The 21,713-nt window shown below is 41.2% G+C and overlaps 1 pseudogene; it reads right to left on the reverse strand.

Moving 5' to 3' along the window:
• Positions 1 to 21,207, reverse strand: part of LOC116906172 — a 50,301-nt pseudogene extending 29,094 nt beyond the window's left edge.
• Positions 21,208 to 21,713: the final 506 nt, after the last annotated feature.

Below are 21,713 nucleotides of genomic sequence, written 5' to 3' on the forward strand. Positions count from 1 at the left end.
TAGCTCATTAGTGCATGGAAAACAGTGTCCGCTTTGGGCTAGATCAAAAGGTCAATGTGACTGAAAGGCCTTCTTTATTAACTAAATACCCATTACATGGGTCATGTCCAAGGCCAGCCTGATGGGTAGGTAACTCCCCATATGGTTTCATTTCAGGACTGAAATACCACCCCCTTGATCCTCTAAATGCCAAATATGGCTCCTATGTGCCCACTGATGCCTGAAATGTGTTTTATAGGAAAAAATGTCTTTCACAGAGCAGTCTGTAATAGGTTCATGGTGAAAGCACCTTAGGTGTGACTTAAGAACACATTGAGGTGCGAATGATTGGCTGGGGCTCTCTGGAGAGGAAGCTGAAAGACTGAGGAAAGAAAGAGGCTCTGTCTCAGATGGCAAGAGAGAGAGAGAGAGACAAACAGGGAAAAAGGGCAGAAGAAAAGATGGAGGACCAGGCAGGCCAACCTTGTTCATTTTTGTGTTTCAAAGTGAGACACTAGGAACTTATCCATAGGATCTGGGACATAGCAGATCTCTCAGTATGAATTTATTGTTTGTAGTGATGACAGGTCATGTCATTTTGGAGATGAACGTATAGAATTCATATGTTGATGTGGCGGTGAGTCAAGGGAAAACTTGTGTTTTATCTTTTTATCTTTTCTAGTCTTTCTTGAGCCTAACCTTTATTTCCATTATTCCTTAATCCTTTGCTTAAGAGGCTTTATACCAAGGAGAGATTGTAATTATAATTGTGAAAACCAGAGATACAGCAAAGTCAACTTCTAATACCTAACCACGTACACATGCCTGTGTGAGATTTGTCTTCTTACCATTACTAATTTGGAGGACTGGAAAGCAATGTGTCTGTCTCTCTTCATATGGAGTCACTGCCATAATTTCCAAATGACTCTTTTCTGGGCACATCACCTCCAGGCATGCTTTACTGAGTGAGCTCAGCTACTCCAGCGCACTGACATTCATATCTGGCATTCGACACTCATATATATTTTGCCTCATAAGCAAAAAGTACCACATTTCCCCTATATCAACATAAACATGACTGTTCACCATTTAACATGTCCATGGGTGTTTTTGCCTCCCTCCTAGAGTCCATGAGTTAGAGAGAGTCTAAGAAGCTCATTGGCATTTCTTTTACTCTACTTGTGGCCTTGCGTTGTCATCCCTTCCTCCTGTTTGCATATGGGTAGACCTGCTCACTTGTATTCAATGATCAGAAGAAAGCAAAAGTTGCAGGATATCATTTCCAACATTAGGCATCTGTCTAGCTAGAGATCTCTGGCTCATGCTTGTATAATCAATATTGATTGGTGCTACTGGCTATGTTTTCAGAACTAGGGTAAGAGGCACAAAGATGCTACGGTCTTTTAATATTAGAAATGGATGTTAGTACCAGCTTTGAGGAACCTAGTAGTCATCTGAATGAGTTTACAAATGGTTTCCCTAGTAGTCAAGTCTGCAAGAGGGGAAGTGGCCACAGATGACAACTTGACTTCAGTGTTGTAAGAGCCCTTGAGGCAGAAGCATCCAGAAAATTCAAGGTGAATTCCTGATATACAGAAGCTGTAAGTGTCTATTGCTTATGCTTTTGAAACGTGAAATAGTTTTGTTTGTAGTAATAGCTGATTCATGTAGTGCCTGTCTCAACACCTACACGCTAACACACTTTGCGTGAAGAAGCACTGGGAATACTGGAGACAGTGCTTTTTGTCACCAGGGAAACAGCTATTTCTTCCCTTTTATGGGGGAGAGGGTAAAAGGTGGAACTTAGAATTTGGTCTCCAAGTTTTGTGCTTATGAAATCTGAATCCAGAGGGTCAAATGAATACAAGAAGCAGCTTAGGAATGCAGTACCGAATGAAGGTGGTCACCCAGGGTCTCAGGGTTCCAGAACTCGAAGTTTAGTCTTAATATGAGGAAGCCAAAGAGCAAACAACAGTGGACTAGGGAAGAGGAAAATGACATTCTTTTTCCTTCCTTCCTTTCCTTCCTTCCTTCCTTCCTTCCTTCTTCCTTCCTTCCTTCCTTCCTTCCTCCTTCCTTCTTCCTTCTTCTTCCTTCCTTCCTTCCTTCCCTTCCTTCCTTCCTTCCTTCCTTCCTTCCTTCCTCCTTCCTTCCTTCCTTCTTCCTTCTTCCTTCCTTCTTCCTTCCTTCCTTCCTTCCTTCCTTCCTTCCTTCCTTCCTTCCTTCCTTCCTTCCTTCCTTCCTTCTTCCTTCCTTCCTTCCTTCCTTCCTTCCTTCCTCCCTTCCTTCCTCCCTTCCTTCCTTCCTTCCTTCCTTCCTTCCTTCCTTCTTCCTTCCTTCTTCCTTCCTTCCTCCTTCCTCCCCTTCCTTCTTCCTTCCTTCTTCCTTCCTTCCTTCCTTCCTCCCTTCCTTCCTTCCTTCCTTCCTTCCTCCCTCCCCTCTCTCTCTCTGTCCCTCTCTTCCCTCCTTCCCTCTTTCATTCCTCAGGGAAAAACCATTTTATTTATATATACTAACAACAATATCTGTTATAGCATACTAATATGTATTTCTTTAAAAAAAATTTAAAAATTCTTCTCTCATCCAGACCACTTTTTCCTCCTTCCATTCCTCACAGTCCCTGTTCCCCCATCAATCCTCCATTTCTCTTCAAAAAGAGTGGGATCTCCAGCAATCTTAACCAACGGTGGAATGACAAGTTGCAACAAGACTGGGCTCAAACCCTTCCATCAGGGATGGATAAGGCAACTCAGTAGGAGGAAAAGGACCTCAAGGGAAGGCAAAGGAGTCAGAGATATTTCCACTGCCACTGTGAGGAGTTCCCCCCAACACCAAGATAAGAGGTATGACATATTTGCACAGGACCTAGTGTAGACCTGTGCAGGTTCCATGACCGCTGCTTCAGTCTCTGTGAGCCCCCATGAGCCTTGCTTAGTTGATTCTGTGGGCTGTGTTCTTTTTGTATCTTCCACCCCTCTGGATCCTACAACTTGGAAGGATTATGGGAAGAAGTGACTGGAATTGGTGACATTTGGGGATGATGTGGAAACCTAATGCATAGAAACTCCCAGGTTTCTCTGACAGTAACCCTAACAATGACTCCTAGTAATGAAGGATACAGAACATAAAACCAATCACCTTCTGTAACCAGGCAAAGCTTATAGTTGTGGGACTGAGACCCCAACCCAGCCACAAAACCTTCGACTTACAATTTGTCCTACCTGGGGTAAAGGTGACAGAGAAATTCTAGGAGTGGTTGAGAACAATGATTGCTCCAGCTTCATGAGATTCATGCCACAAGAGGGAGCCCATGCCCAGCACTGCCAATGGCCCTAGTATATGAGTCATGTATATTGTCTGGGGCTTGGTAAACTGCAGAGAAGAAGCCTTGTTTAAGAGAAGACTAGTGTGTGTTATTGCACCCTCTGCAAATCTTCCTCATTTGGGACCATATTTCTCCACACCTGGCTATCAAGGGCTTATTGAAACATCCCTCAGTAAGTTCTATCCCCAAACACAGGAAACCTCAAGGCTTTGCCTCATCCCTACAGTGGCTGATTGTTGAGACAGATATATAAGACAGTGCAGAGAATAAATGTCTGTGTCTCAGTGTGGGACTGTCTGAGGATAATCCAGAAGTCCTCAAATGATTGGCAGGCTCAGAGAAAAGCACATTCAGGGCATATTTTCTCTGAACTACATTCTCTCTTTGCTTTCCCATACTGAATTGCCTATGAGCAGATTCCAGTCAACCTTTGGCCCACCACTCTCGATCTCAATTCCTAAAAACAATTCAAGACAAGGGGTTAGAAAGCATTTGGTTTCACTGATTGCTGTCTTGCATGGAGAAGATTTTGCCTGTCATATCTTGATTTTGAAAAGATGCAACTGTGGAAGTGAATCACTTTGTACAACGATGAGAAATTCAGTCCTAAGGGGATATCTGAATGAAACAGAGGACATACATGGCTTAGATACAGTGAATGGCCATGAATTTGAGTTTTTGAATCACTGCATGTGAAGCTGAACTTTTACAATTACAAATTTCAATCTCTGTTGATGTTGTTTTACCATTTGCTGAATGGGAGACTTGGGCATTTAATGTGTAGTTGAGAGAGGAGAAAGTGGAAGAAATCTACATTTTTGACCTTGGCACTGCATTTAAGTAATAGTTATTATTTTTCATCTATTCAAACCTCAAAGCAGATGTCTAGATTTTCCTGAGCATTGCACATAGAAAAAATTTCACTCCTGCATTAGTTCGTTGGGAATCTCCCTAACATTGTCATAAAATTTAGATGTTTTCAGCTTCCACCTGCCATTCCTGGGTAATAAGTAATTACTACACACCCACATTTATTCTCCCCTAATGTTCTAGTTTACAAAATATACATCTCTTTGTGGAGGAATCGGTCTACTTACCTGTCTGGATATCTTCTCCCACCCCCTTCCCCACGAATAAAGAAGCCGTGTAGACAATCAGTCTAGGATACACTACCTTGTAAAGAATGAAATTCATTAAAAGGAACATTTTTTTCTCCTGCAAATTTAGCTCTTCTTCTGTGCAGCAACTTGACCCAATAATTTATTTTTCAGGGGAATAGTTTCACACTCAGTTCGCAGTTTAAACCAATTTGATTTTACTACTAATTTCCCTTATTTTAACTTGGATCTGCTGAGGTAGTTTAAGCTGCTTCCAAACACTTACTGCCTCATTAGTTGATAACTGTGGTCTAATGGCTTTCAGACCAAACGAGGGCTTCCAGGGTGTTGGACACCGGTTGAAACCGCTCTTTGCAAACCTAAGGAGAGGAAGCCAGGATTGGATCTAATTCCATCCTTTGTTAGCTTTGGGATATTTAGCACGTATTTAAATGAAGCTGTAATTATTTTCAGTGTTGCTGATTGATGGGAAAGTCTCTGGGTAAATAGACTGAAGCCATCACATGGTCTGTTGCATAACTGAGTAAGTGCCTAGCAAGGGAGGCCTTTTCTCTTAAGGTAATTCTATGGGATTGTTTTAGGTTCAGATGACTGTTAAAGCCATGAAAAATAGATGACATAAACCTGTGTGTGTGTGTGTGTGTGTGTGTGCGCGCGCTTACACATGAACATATGTATGCTTGTGTACATGTATCTGTCCTCCCATATCTGTATATACCCACATACATATGTATATGTGTATATGAATATACATTTATAAATACAAATGTAAATACACCAAAATCTGACTCTTTTCCTAATTTCTAGGGTATAGACAATGATTTTTGGTTGGGATAATGCTCACTCAACCATCTTAAGAATAAGAATAAGTCTAAGTATTAAGATTTCAATCTGAAATGTTCTCCAAGACTTCATATTTTGAGTTCTTGTTCCCAGTTGGTGGCACTGCTTGGAGGAAGGTAACTGGTAAAAACAGGCCACTGGGGTAGAATTTGCAGCTTGTCCCTGGTTCTGGCTCCCCCTCCCCCTCTCCACCCTGTGGGTGGGTCTGCTTCACCTTCCCTGCTGTGATGGACAGATGCTTCTGAAACCATGAGCCAAATCCAATCTCTCTTTGCTTACACTGTTCTGTCAAGGATTTTTGTCACAGAAGCACAAGAGGAACCAAAACACCTTTTTAGGTGCAAAAGGAACCAAGGTACAAACTGAAGCCCTACTGACTCTCAAAAGAGGTTGAGTAAGCTCTTACTTGCTGTCTATCCTTAAATTTCGACTCTATCCTTCAGTTTTAGAAACTCATTACCCCCCTGATCCCACCAGGAGAGGTGGACAGACTACTTCTCAACCTTAGAGAACAAATCCTGTTTTGTTGAAGGTAGGCAGCAGAGTCCAGTTCTCTTTGGGTCATAGTTTTGGGGATAAGCCTAAGAGCAAGCCATGCAACACAAATTTGGTGATATAGGAAGTTGGATTTTTTCCCTCTAATGAGCTCATAGTTGGTGATGAGACCAATTCCATTTTTGTTACTGTGGAGTTATGTTCAATGTTCCCACAATTGGAGCTATGGCAGTTACCTTGAAAGCCTAGAGACCTTTATGCTAAGCACAGTCTCACAGGTGGATAAAGTTCTTCAATAGTTGCCTCAGATCTGGACAGCCTACGTGGACACTTTTGCTGTTTGAGAAAATTCAATATCTTTATTGTTTAAGCCATTCTTAGTTTGGTCCTTTCCTGCTTGCATCTAAAATCATTAGCTGCCAATGATCAAATAATCCTCCTCCTTTATGGATACTCATGTCTGTGTATTCAGGGTAGTTTTAATCAGGCCCAATGGAGCTTTCTGTATAGCATTGACTCAATTGTTTGTATTAGCACTTTTCTAGTCTCTGAGACCAAATATCTATAAAGAAGCAGTTTAAGAGAAGAAAGACTTACTTTTGGTCATAGTTTGAAAAAGTGGGAAGACAGGAAAGGGGTGGCAGCATTCATGATGTCATGGACATGTACAGGGGAAAGCTCCTAGCCAAGAAGCAAAGAGAGCCTGCCAAGAAGCAGCCAGGGATAATACATACCTAAGGACCCATCCCCATTAACTTATTTCCTCCATGTAGATCCTTCACCTAACCATTCCATAGCTCCTCAAAATAGCTCCACATGCCTCATGTGCTAAATGCTTAGACACATGAGTGTACAGAGATATTTTACATATTCACACTGTAACAGGGTCTTAGTAATCTTCAGGACTCTTTGCTTGGGTACGCAAGGATAAGCAGTATCACAGACTTCCACTTGATATGCAGAGGGGTTATTCAGTAAGTAGAGGTCAAAAGATGATCTAAAGAGTTTTAGCTTTTATATATTTTGCTTTTAACATTTCTCTTAGTTGTTTATTCAGTTAATAACTATTTATTGGTTACCTATTTAGGGTGAAATACAAGAATGCCCCTGCCTTCTTGGGAGAATCTCTATTTTAGTACTACAATACAACTTTTATATTTACTTGGCCTTTGAATGTAGAATGTCAGGGAAGCAATGCTGAGTTGTAAGAATAAAACAGAGAACCTTTTTTTTTTTTTTTTTTATGTGATATTTTCTCCAATGTGAGTACTTGTATCCCAGCCCACTATTTTTTTTTCCTTTTCTTTCTTTCTTTTTTTTTTAATTAACTTGAATATTTCTTATATACATTTGAGTGTTATTCCCTTTCGGTTTCGACAAACATCCCTCCCCCCTTCCTTATGGGTGTTCCCTCCCCACCTCCCCCATTGCGCCCTCCCCCAACAGTCTAGTTCACTGGGGTTCAGTATTAGCAGGACCCAGGGCTTCCCCTTCCACTGGTGCTCTTACTAGGATATTCATTGCTACCTATGAGGTCAGAGTCCAGGGTCAGTCCATGTATAGTCTTTAAGTAGTGGCTTAGTCCCTGGAAGCTCTGGTTGCTTGGCATTGTTGTACATATAGGGTCTCGAGCCCCTTCAAGCTCTTCCAGTTCTTTCTCTGATTCCTTCAACGGGGGTCCTATTCTCAGTTCAGTGGTTTGCTGCTGACATTCGCCTCTGTATTTGCTGTATTCTGGCTGTGTCTCTCAGGAGCGATCTACACTTCTGCACTTCTTTGCTTCATCCATCTTGTCTAATTGGGTGGCTGTATATATATGGGCCACATGTGGGGCAGGCTCTGAATGGGTGTTCCTTCAGTCTCTGTTTTAATCTTTGCCTCTCTCTTCCCTGCCAAGGGTATTCTTGTTCCCCTTTTAAAGAAGGAGTGAAGCATTCACATTTTGATCATCCGTCTTGAGTTTCATTTGTTCTAGGCATCTAGGGTAATTCAGGCATTTGGGCTAATAGCCACTTATCAATGAGTGCATACCATGTATGTCTTTCTGTGATTAGGTTAGCTCCTCAGGATGATATTTTCCAGTTCAACCATTTGCCTACGAATTTCATAAACTTCGTTGTTTTTTGATAGCTGAGTAATATTCCATTGTGTAGATGTACCACAACAGAGAACCTTTTAGAAGGAATGAATGTATGTTTTAAAGATGCAGATGGTGAGAACGGGACCCCGTTGAAGGAATCAGAGAAAGGACTGAAAAAGAGCTTGAAGGGCTTGAGACCCTATATGAACAACAATGCCAAGCAACCAGAGCTTCCAGGGACTAAGCCACTACCTAAAGACTATACATGGACTGACCCTGGACTCTGACCTCATAGGTAGCAATGAATATCCTAGTAAGAGCACCAGTGGAAGGGGAAGCCCTGGGTCCTGCTAAGACTGAACCCCCAGTGAACGTGATTGTTGGGGGGGGAGGTAATGGGGGAGGATGGGTAGGGACACCCATATAGAAGGGGAGGGGTTGGGGATGTTGGCCCGAAACGGGAAAAGGGAATACATTGAAATGTAAATAAGAAAATACTCAAGTTAATAAAAAAATTAAAAAACATGCAGATGGTAGCATATAACTTCATTTGTATTGTTTTTGTTTCTTTTTCTTTTTCTTTTTTTCTGATAGTTCAAAGGGTTGAAAACTGGTGAACTATTGGGTGGAGGCTTTCCTTATAGACAGCTTGTCTGGAACTAGATGCTGTTCCTTCTCTAGATTCCTAATTTGTGACATTAGAGTTATATGTACACATGCATGAGCACCTGCATATGCCCTCTGTAAGGGTTCCTAGTAATGGCGGATATGAAGTGTGAACTGGCCATCATTTGTAACAAGGCAAGACTTTCAGTGGTGGGAGAGGGTTGCATTTAGTTGAGTTTTTGGACAGAGAGAATCCTGTTGAGATCCCTAAACAAATCAGGCTGATGCTAAGACAGAGGGTAGCTCTGTCCAAAAACTGACAGTGAGACCCATTGTGGAGGACAACATCCACACAGCTCATTGAATGCAAAGAGGTCAAGCTGGCGCCTTCACCCCAATATTCTAGTCTCTTTGGCATGGTAAGGTACATTGCAAGCTGCAGAAAGACAAACTGGATAGCAACCCAGCCACAAAACCTTTGACCTACAATCTGTCCTGTCTGAAAGATATGCTGGGGCAAAGGTGGCACAGAACTTGTGGGAGTGGCCAACCAAAGTCGTTTAACTTGAGGCCAATCCTCTGAGAGGAAGCCCATGACCTACACTGCCTGGATGGCCAGGACCCAGAGACCAAATAGTCCAGAGACTTTAGATAGAACCAAATTCTGGCTAGAAACAAAACAAAACCAAAAATCTAATGAAATGATTCCTAATGATATTCTGCTATCGTCATAGATCAGTGCCTTGTGCAGTCATCATCAGAGAGCCTTCTCCTGGCAGCAGATGGGAGCTAGTACAGAGATCCACAGCCAGACATGATGCTGAGTCTAAATTGGAGGTCTCCATTGAGTTGTTCCCCTCAATGGAACAACTTTTTGAGAGCTTGGGGGATCTTTCAAAAGAGAGGGAGGAAAGATTGTAGGAGTCAGAGTAGATGGAGGATACCAGGAGAACATTTCCTACTAAATCAACTAGGCAGGGTGCATATAGGCTCATAGGACTGAAGTGGTAAGCATTGGTCTGGACTAGGGTCCTCTGCACATTTCTTCTTGCTGTTAGCTTAATATGTGGGCCAGTGGGAGTGGGTATGTCTCTCTTTTGCCTGCTCTTGGAGCTCTTCTCTTCCTATTGGGTTGCCTTGTCCTGCTTTGATATAAGGGTTGTTGACTTGTCTTACTGTATCTTGTTCTGTTGTGCTTCATTGTTGTCTCTTGGAGGCCCACTCTTTTTTGAAGGGAAATGGAGGGGGAGTAGATCTGGGGGAGAAGGGAGGTGGGGGTAGAACTGGCAGGAGTAGAGGGAGGGGATAACTGTGGTTGGGCTATAATCAAAATTCAATTAAAAAATAAAGAGAACAGAAAACATAGTCTCAAATAATCTAGTTCATGTGCCTCAAAGTAGGTTGGTAAAACCTTAGCAAGTGTCTCCTAAAATTTACATTGAAGTTAAACTTATCATTAGTTCTAGCATTCTCATACTTCCCTTTGGGATGGAGGAAGAAAACATTCATGTCTCAAGAGGCTTCTCTATATTTTCATGTGAATAAAAGCATTGCATTTGAACGATATTTCAGAAGAACAGCTTCAATCCAATAATCATATTTGTTTGTTTTGATTTTCCCTGGAGTTTTGATTGGATGCAGGCGTCATTATTTCTTGCCCTAGAGCTGCTGCACTTAATCATAGAAGAAATGAGTTGAGCTGATAGGTGGCTGACTCAGGCCTGTTACTTTTTGATTTTCTAACTTCATATCATTGACCCCTGGTAGGATTATTTTCCTATCAAGAAGAAGAATTTGCAGAGAGCCTTTGGTCAGGTGAGGATGAGTCTGTGCTTCATGGCAGTCTTTGGAGGCTGTGGTATTCTGTGTAAAACAATAATCTATGCACAGTGTATCTACAGTGACTAGGTTGATAATATTTTATTTGGTCCTTTGCTTTTTCCCCCTGTAGTTTCTTTTTATTTTCCATTGATTAGATTCCAATGAACATTAAAAAGGAAATTTTGTTTTAAAATAATTCTATGGACTGAACCACTCACACAAGAGCATACATGGGCTGGAACATGTGCCCCTCCCCTATACAGCAGATGTGCAGCTTGGTCTTCATGCAGGTCCTCCAGTAACTGTAGCAGGAGCTGTCGCTGAATAGGTGCTTACCTGTGGATCCCATTTTCCTAACTGGGATGCCTTGTCTGGCATCAGTGGGAGAGGAAATGCCTGGTTCTGCAGTGACTTGATGCGCTTTGGGATGGGATAAAAATCCTTCTCAGAAAAGAATGGGAGAAGGTATTGGGAGGGGGGCTGATATTGGTGTATAAAGGGAATAAATTTTAAAGGTTTAAACTGGCTACACGTTGAGCCTGCATAGCAGAAGAGGTGTCTGGAGTTGGAGCATATATAACCTCGGCCTTGTAATCACCTTAAAGATCAAGCTATGTGCTGAATCTTAGGCTAGCATAATAAGTTGGAGGCATATTAATAATATATATATTTACATTTATATGTAGATGTGTATATGTGAGTATATATGAATATATGCAACATATATATATATATATATATATTTCAATTTTCCTAGGAAGATGTTCTCATTTATTTATAATTCCATGGTTTCAAAGAAAATTTTTCATTAAAATTTTCATTTCATCAGTTAGAGGCAGTGGTGCAGAAAATAGATCATTCCTGTGATGAACTGTTAACTATATTTATACTCATAAAAGCCTTTAATGTGAATGTGAATAGGAAGCTGGGTGACCTATCACATTTCCATGACTGTGGTCCACAGGTGGCAGATGGTGAACAATATGCTACAGTAGTAAAGTGCAGCTCTTTTGATTTCCAAGGATGTACTGGTGACACAATTTAAACATCAATTATGAACATCTTTCTTAACTCTTCATCTACTTGATCAGCCAAATACAGACATTGTATTGTGTATTAATTATATTATTAAGAAACTGTTCATCTTTTGTTTCTGTTCTTAACAAAATGAGAATGTGGAGTTTACAATTTTTAAAAAGCAGAAGCCAAACTAGAAAAAAGTATTAATGTTTTTATTGAAAATATAAATGTATAAGTATATTACAAGTAGAAATTTCTAATTTTTCTAATAGTACTAAGAAATGACAAGGATCTCATTGATTATATGGCTGTTAGGCTTCTTCTTGATTGCCAGAAACCTCTCCCTTTCCAATTCTTCCCTGATATTAACAAGATGCTAAAATGAATTGCAGTGATCTCAGGAAGATTGTAAGCATCAGCAGAGCACAGTTGTCTCCCCTGTTTCATGCTTAACCCAGATGAGAACAAAATATAGCTTTGCATGCTCTGATTTTGCAGTCTCCGAAGCTCCTCTGGTAGCTAGAGGGTTATATTAAGCAAGAATAAAGTTGCCCCAGATGAACTTTCTTTAAGTAGATCATACTGGCATATAGAGAGGCTTGAAAAACATAAGATCTGGTCTGTAGATTATCACATATTCTTTCTTCTCTAATGTGGCAACTTATTTTTTCACATCCTCCTTACCTTTTGTTTTCCCAGGAACAAATGAGAAGGATTTATATCTTGCTATGGTGTGTGTGTGTGTGTGTGTGTGTGTGTGTGTGTGTGTATACACAGCAATAACCCCATGATTGTTAGAATTTCTGTCAACAGGACACGAATTAGTTACTCTGGAAGAGGAAACTGGAAACTTCAATTGATAAATTTGTCGTCATCAGATTGGCTCATTGGCATCTCTGTGGTCATTGTATATTTTCTTGATTAATGATTGATGTGGGAGTGCCTAGCCTACTGTGGATGATGCCTTCTCTGGGAAGGTAGTCTTGAATTGTATAAGAAAGCAAGCTGAGCAAACCATGTAAAACAAGCAAACCAGTAAGCGACATTACTACATGGTCTTTGCTTCGGATCCTGCTCCCGGGTTTCTGTCTTGGCTTCCCTCAGTGATGGTGTATGACTTGTAAGATAAGGTAACACCACACTTCAGTTTGCTTTGAGCTTCATCATAGAAACAGAAACAAAGCTAGGACAGAGATTGGTACCAGAGAGTAGGAGCTTGCTCTGATAGACCTGACCATGTTGTTTTGGGGGAATATTGTGGAATAATTTACTGTTCATAGCTTAATGAGCTGTGATGGACACTTGGACCATAATGTTGAGAAGAACATAGAGGGCAGAAGCTGGCTTTAGATGGAAGTTTGAGAGTTCATGAAAGACTTGATTTTTTTAAATTTTATTTTTGTTGGATATTTTATGTACTTACATTTCAAATGTTATCCCCCTTTCCCCTCTCCCATATCCCACCCCTCCCCCTGCTTCTATGAAGATGCTCCTGCTCCCACCCACCCACTCCCACTTCAACGCCCTGGCATTCCCCTACACTGGGGAAATGAGCCCTCACAGGACCAAAAGCTTTTCCTTCTATTGATGCTGGACAAGGCCATCCTTTGCTCCATATGCAGCTGGAGGCATTGGTTTCTCCATGTGTACTCTTTGTTGGTGGTTTAGTCCTTGGGAGCTCTGCTGGAGTCTGGTTGGTTGATATTGTTGTTCTTCCTATGGAGTTACAAACCTCTTCACCTCCTTTCTCTAACTCCTCCGTTGGGGTCCCACTTTTCAGTCTAATGGCTGGCTGTGAGAATCCTCATCTGTATCAGTAGGGCTGTGGCAGAGCCGAGACTCGATGTTTTGATGTGGTTTCTAGTCAGCTGGGGTTGAAGACTCAGTTGTGATGAACAAGAGATCAAAACTAAAGTGTAATCTCTGTGTTACTGGGACAATCTCCACTGGCTAGCGGAGGGTTTAAAAGGCAGATATGATTAATATGAGTCCAGCATCAACAAAGTCAAATCTTCTGGAAGTATTTCCTCAGGGTCAACAATAGAAACCATGGTATGTGTGAGAACAGGATGGTCTACGAGTGAGACAAGGCTGCAATTCAAGATGTCAACCACACTTTGCAATGTGTTACGTGCCTCCCATGTGGAACTGGTTTTAGAGGCATGAATGCTGCAGGACTGAGGGAGGTCAAGGAGGGAGCTGAAGCATGTTGCTCTATTACAGGATAAGAGTCTGTGAAGAGAGGTCATGAGGGCATTGGTGGAGGTGAAACCCAGTTGCAGTGGAACCTCACCATATTGGCGATCTCAGGACATAGAATAACTGTTGTGCTAGTGGCAGGTATGGAGTGGAGTGGGCCAGAGTCTGGGAAACAAGCTGTGTGTTTGCAAATGGAAGAGCTAGAGAAGTGAAGCTGCCCATGTTCTTTTAAGCCCAGGAAACTGTGATGAGTTCTAGATAATGGCCACTGCAATAGTTCACACTGCTGAATTTTGGTTTTACTTTGCTCTGTTCATAACTGTGCTCTGATTATAGCCTCTTAAAGTAAGAAGGTCTATTGTATGTTTTGGATTTTACAGAAACTTGCTGTTAAGAGATTTTTACATTTAAAAGAGACATCAGACTTTTAAAGTATTGGAAATTTAGAGACTGATATTTTTAAAGATTTTAATCTAAATACTAATGTAATTTTGGGATGAACAAGAAAGGAAAGGTTATGGCCTAATGTGGTTATTTGTGTGATGAGTTGACAGTGGGCCAAATGTGCTGTCTTTTCTTCCAACTAGACACAAGCTAGAGTCACCTGGGAAAAGGGAACTTAAGTTAAAGAATTTCCTCCATTAGACTGGACTATAGGCATGTCTGTGGGACCTCTTCTTGATCAACGATTAATGTTTCTAAAAGAAAGCTGTCTCTAAGGGCTAGAGGGATAGCTCAGCGGATAAATGCTTGCTGTGTAAGCCTTAAAGCCTGAGGTCGATGCTCAGCACCCACAGAGCTGGATCACGTTGAGAAAGGATTGTACTTTACATATGCCAAGAAGTAGAGAGAGAAAGATAGGACAGTGTTAGGGGCATAGTGTTCTTTCAATGCCCCCTTTCCTTCATGAAGAGTAGGCTACAAGGACCATAGGTAGGTGCAACCTGCTTCTAACTCTCTACCAGCCCCCATAATGCCAACAAATTATGATTTGTTAATAGATTGATCCATATACAATCATCTTCAGAAAATTTGGCAATCAAGTCTGCAGGGTACGAGCCTTTAAGGGATGTTTCAAGTTCAATCACAGCAATATGGGAGGGGATAGATGTGACAAAAAAAGAATAAATGATATTCTCAGGAAAATTTAAAGGTCTGCTGAGGAGGAAGGAGGAAAGCACACCGTTTTCTCTATTTATTTATTGACCAATAAAATATGGTTAATAACAAGATTCTTATAGTCTCTTTTTTTTTTATGATGAATTTTTGAAAACACGAGCTTCCGAAGAATATCCTGCTTCTGATTTTATTTTTGGTAGACTGTGAAAAACTATGTAAATCTTCGTTCTCTATTTCTAGTTGGTAAAGAGAAAAGTAGTGATGCTGAAAGTCTTACACTATTAAGAGGACTGTGTGTCCAGCACTCAAAATATGCTCCACCATGTCGGCTACCATCATTTCTCTTTTGATATGTTTTCTACTGCTACATTAATAAATGGTTAGAATATCATTTGCAAGCAACAAAAGCATGAGAAATGGCTGACTTGATCAGGATTTATATATCGTGATGAGCATTACATAATTATCTTCTTTATTTCTTTCTGGAAGTTTCTTTCTTCCAGGCATCCTCTGTCTCCATGTGGTGGGGAGGTCATTTAAATATCTTCAAGATTCTACTCATGAGAAACATCAAGCGCCTTCTTTCTTCCAGATATTTGAGTATGCTGAGGCTCTGGCTGGCCAGCTCCAGTCACTTGTATATCTTTATTGTAACAAATGTTACCTCTACTCACTTCAGCCTGCCTTGAGCTGACTTGGAGAGGAAGCTGTTGAGAGAAGAAAAGCTGAATGCCAGGGGGAAGAGTATGCAGCACTTGTGCCGTGACTCAAGAAGCTAACATGTAAGGAGAATTCTCTTCTAAATTGTCTTGCTACTTAGTATTATGGGTGTGGACACCAAGGATAAAGCAAAACTCAACAATGACTTTTGAATAGTAAAAGTTTGGGATAACAGCCTGTCATTTTCCAGCTCCACTAGGGACAGAAATGACCAGCTCAATGATAGAACAGTATGTACTATCCCCCCCCTCCCCCAGAGCTCCCAGGGACTAAATCACCAACCACAAATACTCCTGGAGGGACCCATGGCTCAAGCTGCATATGTAGCAGAGGGTGGCATCAATGGGAAGGGAGGCCCTTGATCCTGTGAAGGCTTAATGCTTCAGTGTAGGGGAATGCCAGGTCAGGGAGGCAGGAGTGGGTGGGGAGTGGGGGAGCACTCTATAAGAAAGCGGGCTGAGCAAGCCATAAGGAGTAAGGCAGCAAGCAGCAGTCCTCTATGGCCTCTGCATCAGATCCTGATCTGCTTGAGTTCTTTCAGTGATAAGGTAGTGTAAGCTAAGTAAATTCTTTGTTTTCCAAGTTGTTTATGGTTGTGGTGTTTCATCATAGCAATAATAACCCTAACTAAGACAACAGCTAAGGGAGGGAGGAAATTGCCTTCACTTAATAGGGGTATTCTAGGCAGCAAGGTAGAATAAGGCAGCACCCCCAGAACACAGCTGAAAGGGCTGGATGAATTTCTGACCAAATTTAATTGTGACCAGATTGTGGGAGTTAACGTTTCAGCTCGCACTGAGTTAACTGTTTTATTTCATGTCTCATTTTTAATGCTTCTGCATAGCCCTCTCGCTTTTTCTAAATTATATGCCTCATTGTATTTGAGTTCCTTCTGCATTTGACAGCTCCATGGCTTCCAATTTTGCTTCTGCTGCTTTGATTATTATTCCTGATTTGGTTGTTGATGAGACATGTGGTTTTCTTCAATTAGCTCTGTCACTCTTACAAATGTGTGTGTCTCGCAAGTGTCCTAATTAAAGTCAGGAGGAGGAGGGGGAAAAATTACAGGCAATTACAACAGTGCCATCCTCCTCCCGCTCTCTGCTCCTCTCTCCTCATCGCTGGGGTGCATTCTTCTGTATCTCCATTTTGCAAGCACACTGAGCAGTCTCTCTCTTTAAAATCCCATTAATTTTTCTTTTCCAGAACACGATATGCAGCTGTGTCACTGTGTCATGCATTAGCTTTCAGGAAACCCCATAGCTTCCATTTTGTTTTATTAAGTGCAGTCCCTTCCCTGACAATTTCCACAATACATTTAATTCTTCCTGCAAGAAGGTAGGTATCAAGGCCCTCAATCATCACGCAAAGTCTCCCTAGTGCTACAGCCTTGTGAGTTCATTGTCCTCTTGTGTGGGATTCAAAGTCCCCCCACCCCCACCCCAAGGTGTGGTCTTTGGTGTTCAGTTTCCCTGTGTGGGCTTCCATACATCCTATTGATTCATTCCAATTCGGCCCTAGGGATATTTGTTGAGCATCCTTGGCCAGGACATCCAGTGTGATTAATTGAGATAAGGTTAAGATGATGTGGCATAGTGAAAAAAGGGTTAGATTTCAGAATCAGATGAGACAAACTCAAGTGCCAGCTTTGCCACATGCTAGCTTCTGGCCTTGGATAAATCACTTAGGTGATTTTTTTTCAATCTGCAAAATTATGTTAATAATACTTACCTGAATATCCTAGTAAGAGCACCAGTGGAAGAGGAAGCCCTGGGTCCTGCTAAGACTGAACCCCCAGTGAACTAGACAGTTGGGGGGGGGCGGCAATAGGGGAGGGTGGGGGAGGAACACCCATAAGGAAGGGGAGGGGAGGGGGATGTTTGCCCGGAAACAGGGAAAGGGAATAACACTCGAAATGTATATAAGAAATACTCAAGTTAATAAAAAAAAAAAAAAAGAAAAAAAAAAATAATACTTACCTGGTAGGGTTGTTGTGAATTTTGGAGATAATGTATGCAAAGTAGCTAGTTTAGTGCCTGGTATAGTTCAATAAATGGAAGCTATAATTATTATCATGAATAAGATACAGTGTACTTAAGGAACTAACCGTCTACTCAAAGAGACAGAAGAGTAAATTAACTTTTATAACATATTGTTATATGTGTAATAATGGAAGGATGTAGGTGGTAATGGGTTATACTCCCTAGGGCTGTATGTGCTCTTTCCTTCAAACTTTACCATTTCTAGTTACATTCCGTTCCCATCTCCTCAACATGTTTCAGTCAACCAATGACCAATCCCTTCCCCTATCTGCCCTGTGTGTGTGCACATGCATGCGTGTGTGTGTGTGTGTGTGTGTGTGTGTGTGTGTGTGTGTACGTGCATGTGTCTGTCTGTCAATGTTCTATCATTGGTCTGGAGTTCACCAAGCACTATACAAGTGGTCGCTGAGTTCCAAGGCTGACTGTTACCTTATTTTGCTTCTGCCTCCCACCTTCTTTTACCCCATTCCTTTTTCTAATGTGTGCTTTGGGGAGTCAAACTCAGGGTCTAGTGTCTGCAAGGCAAGTGCTCTATGAGTCAACTCTCCAGCCGAATCTCAGCCTATCTTCATTGACTCACTGTTTCCTGAGCCTGGAAGCTCTTCTTTTGGGTTCTTACCTGTTTTTTTTTTCTTGGCATTTAACCTTCAATTTAAATGTAACCCTCTAGAGAAGCTTTCTATTATCTCCCCATCTGAAGTAGCCTCATCAATTTTATCTTACTTTGAATCATTTAACATTCTTTATGGTGTAGAGATGATCTGCAACTGTCTACCATTTCATTGGTTTATATTAATTTTCTGATTCTCCGTGCGAGTATATAGATACCATAGAGAGGGAACTCCGTCTTGTTTTTGTATAAGCCTGCTCCCCTAGTGATGTAAAGTATCTCAAATGGTTGGGGGACTGAACAGTGGTTGGAGATATAAGCCAGAGAATAAACTCAAGGAATTCTTGGGTAGCAGATCTGCAGTGGTTGCTGCTATGGACAACTACCCAGCGCTCCACATGGTTGTCACTGTGGCCTTTGTCTAAGGTAAGACAGCAATCGGATGGGAGAGTCACAGTGTGCTCTGCTGGGAGAGCCTGACTTGTACCCTCAATTCGGGACAAGTCTTTTTCAGAGCATCTAAAAAGTGACTTTTGTATGAACTCATCCTTGCTCCTGGGCTTCAAATCAATTATTTGCTGGAGGCTGATCTAGGCATATATCTTTGCTTCTATTCATTTGTCATGGAAACCCATGTGTGTGCGTATATACATCTCTGTGTGTATATGGAGGCCAGAAGTTGCTTTTGAGTATCTTCCTCTATTTCTCTTTATTTTCTTTTATTCAGACAGTGTCTCTTCACTAAGTCTGAGACTAGATTAGCCCATATATCTAACCACCTTTTCAGTTAGACTGGTCCCAGAATCCCTTGCTTCCTCTAGTGCTTGGGCTGGTGTTTCCCATCATGCCTGGCTTTCATGTGGGTGTTGGGGAATCTGAACTCTTGTCCTCATACTTGCCCCAGCCCTGGAAACGCATTTTTTTTTAAAAAATTGAATCATCTCTTAAAGCTTACTAAGGTGCAAAATGAGAATGCTTGTTGGAATAAGATGAGCTGCTTAGGGCTTTAAGGATGTACCCTTAAAGTTTCAGTTTCAGGGTCTTCTGAAATTGCCGAGGAGGCATGCAACTTTATAACTGATATCCCCTCGTATGCTTGAAGTAGATTCAGAATCAATCATCACAAAGTGTAGCAAGAAACAACTTTCCTTTCTAAAATAATCCATTATGTTACCCTTTTAGGTAGTGAGACTTGGGCTTTGCTTTTAACTCCATCAACTTAAGACCGAACTTGATTAGTTACTGAAGACATTTGTGCTATCTGCCCTCTTGGGAAAAAGTCATCCGAGATGCTATGCACATGGCCTGTACACGTCAGCCCCAGGTTCTCTGGGTATATATGTTATGGAGTGTGTGAACATTTGCATGACTGATTCTTATGCCTTCTTTGGATTCTTTTCCTTCTGTTTCTTTGTCTTGTTTGACTCTAATGAGATACTTTTTGTTTTATCTTATATTATTTTTGTTACATATATATATATATATTCTGTTAGAAACCTCTTCTTTTCTAATGAGAGACAGAAAGGGAGTAGATTTGATAGGAGGGGAGGGAAGTGGGGAGGGGCTGGGAGGGGCAGAGGGAGGAGAAGCCATAATCAGGATATATTATGTGAGAAGTTAAAAAAAACTATCTCGTTTTATATAAAAAATTGTATTTACTCACAGTCATTTGGAATGTCAACAAAACAGCAGGGGTTTTTTTTTGTTTTTTTGTTTTTTGGTAATTACAGAGTGGTATTCAGTTAGCAGAACAACAATTTGTACAAGCTGCATCAAAGACAACTGGAAATGAGAAAAACAAAACAAAACCTACCAACCCATTCCTCCCTCCCCAAAAAAACCCTACCTCCTCCACAGATCACTAAATTGTGCTGTGAACCAATACAAACCTGCTTTAAATTTCAATGTCAATTTATAAACCTCAGACTGTACTGAGCAAAGTTAGTGGCCATTGAAAATACCACCAGGACAGGACTATCTAAAGACATTCATCAACTATAAAGACATTTGTTAACTATACAAAAAAGACACACTGCATAGTTTAAAAACAAATGCAAACATTTCAGTTTCTTCTCTTTAAAATGAGCGAGTTGTGAACAGGGGGCTTAAGTTCTTTATAGACAAGAAAAAAATGCACTGGAACCCATTTCAGCATCATCATCAACTCCATGTTCCTTGTCTTCTCCTCCTCCTCTTTCTCCTCATCTTCTCCTCCCTTCTTTTTTTCTTGCTCTTTTCAGCGTTGATGACCCCCTTTTCCCACTGCATATTGGTTTCCTTTGGCTCTGTTTGCTGCAGCATCCTTCCTGTGCTTTTCCCTCACCTTGGCGTTTTCCTTGTCATGGGGCCGCTCTTCACTGGCAGCTGTGCTGTTCCGCATCTCTCCTAGTTTCTTTGTAACATCACCAGCGGACCAGCCGGGATGTTCTCCTTTGATCTTTCAGTGATGTTAAGAGCAGAACAAGAAGGCAGAAAGAGGCTGCTTGTGTGTACTGGGGTCCTTGAACTTCTTTTGGGTCTCCCTGTGGGCAGGGAGATGTAGGTTTTCACACCAGCCCATGCCATGTCTTCAATTTCCCCCCTTTCTTTAGCAGACTTGGTTTTCTGCCTCTCTGAGCACTTCCTACTGAACTCTGAGGCGATGACAGAAGCATCCGTGTACTTCTTCTTGTGCTCGTCCCAGCAGGTTTGCACAAAGAATTCATACGAAGACGTTTTGTCTCTCCACGTCTTAGGCGCTCCTTTGCTCAGGTTCAGTCGCTTTTCCTCCGAGAGGTACAGAGTAGCCCCGTCCCTCTCCGATTCTCACTTCTCCTGGCAGGCTGTCTCTGTGGAGCTAAAAGGACTGCCACCTCCAAATCTATTTTCAATAAAAGAAGGAGAAAAGAAAGAAAAAAAGTTGTCTTAAAACACTGCTTCAGGGTTGGGGATTTAGCTCAGCGGTAGAGCGCTTGCCTAGCGAGCGCAAGGCTCTGGGTTCCAAGCAGTGGGAAAGGATTTTTCTTTTGTTTAAAACATTATCAAATAATTCTGTTATTTAATATGTAAATTTGGGGATCAGAGAGGTGGATCATCTCCAGAGCACGTACTAACTCTCCCAGAGGACCTGAGTTTGATTCGCAACCTCCATATGGTAGCTCACAACCGTCTGTAGCTCTTGCTCCAGCTGATTTAACAACCTCTTCGGCCTCTGGTGGCATCAGGCACACATTCGGTGTGCAGACATACATGCAGTATGCACTCATACACTTAAAAATTAAAATGGACTTAAAATACTTAAAATAAAAAATATAAAACACATACAGATAATAAGGAAATTGTTTTATTATATAAAGTGAAGTATTTTATACAAAAAAATAAACCAAGTAATTCTCGTGAGAAACAGGAAAAGAAAGGAAAAAAAATGTGTGACAACTGAAGAAATCACAGGTTGGGAAAAATATTGGCTCAGTGAGAATCTACTTCTACCATTAAAAAAAATAATAATTCAGCAAGAGGCAAAACTTCTCATCTACTGATGGGACCAGGCACGTCCTTGTCCCATAAAGAGAACAAAGTTTTAATTTTAGTTTTACTAAGACTTCTATCACTCCTGGGTAAAAATGTCTATGAAACATTCAATTACCTCCTATCAGATGGTTAGCCATGCTATATAGTCATTTATTTGGTGTTTCTGTGGCTTGTCATCACATGCTTAAAAGTTTTAATATGTAGCTAGATTTTTTTTCTTTTTCTG

Source organism: Rattus rattus, chromosome 7 (genome assembly GCF_011064425.1).
Source record: "Rattus rattus isolate New Zealand chromosome 7, Rrattus_CSIRO_v1, whole genome shotgun sequence".
In the NCBI taxonomy this organism is placed as follows: domain Eukaryota; kingdom Metazoa; phylum Chordata; class Mammalia; order Rodentia; family Muridae; genus Rattus; species Rattus rattus.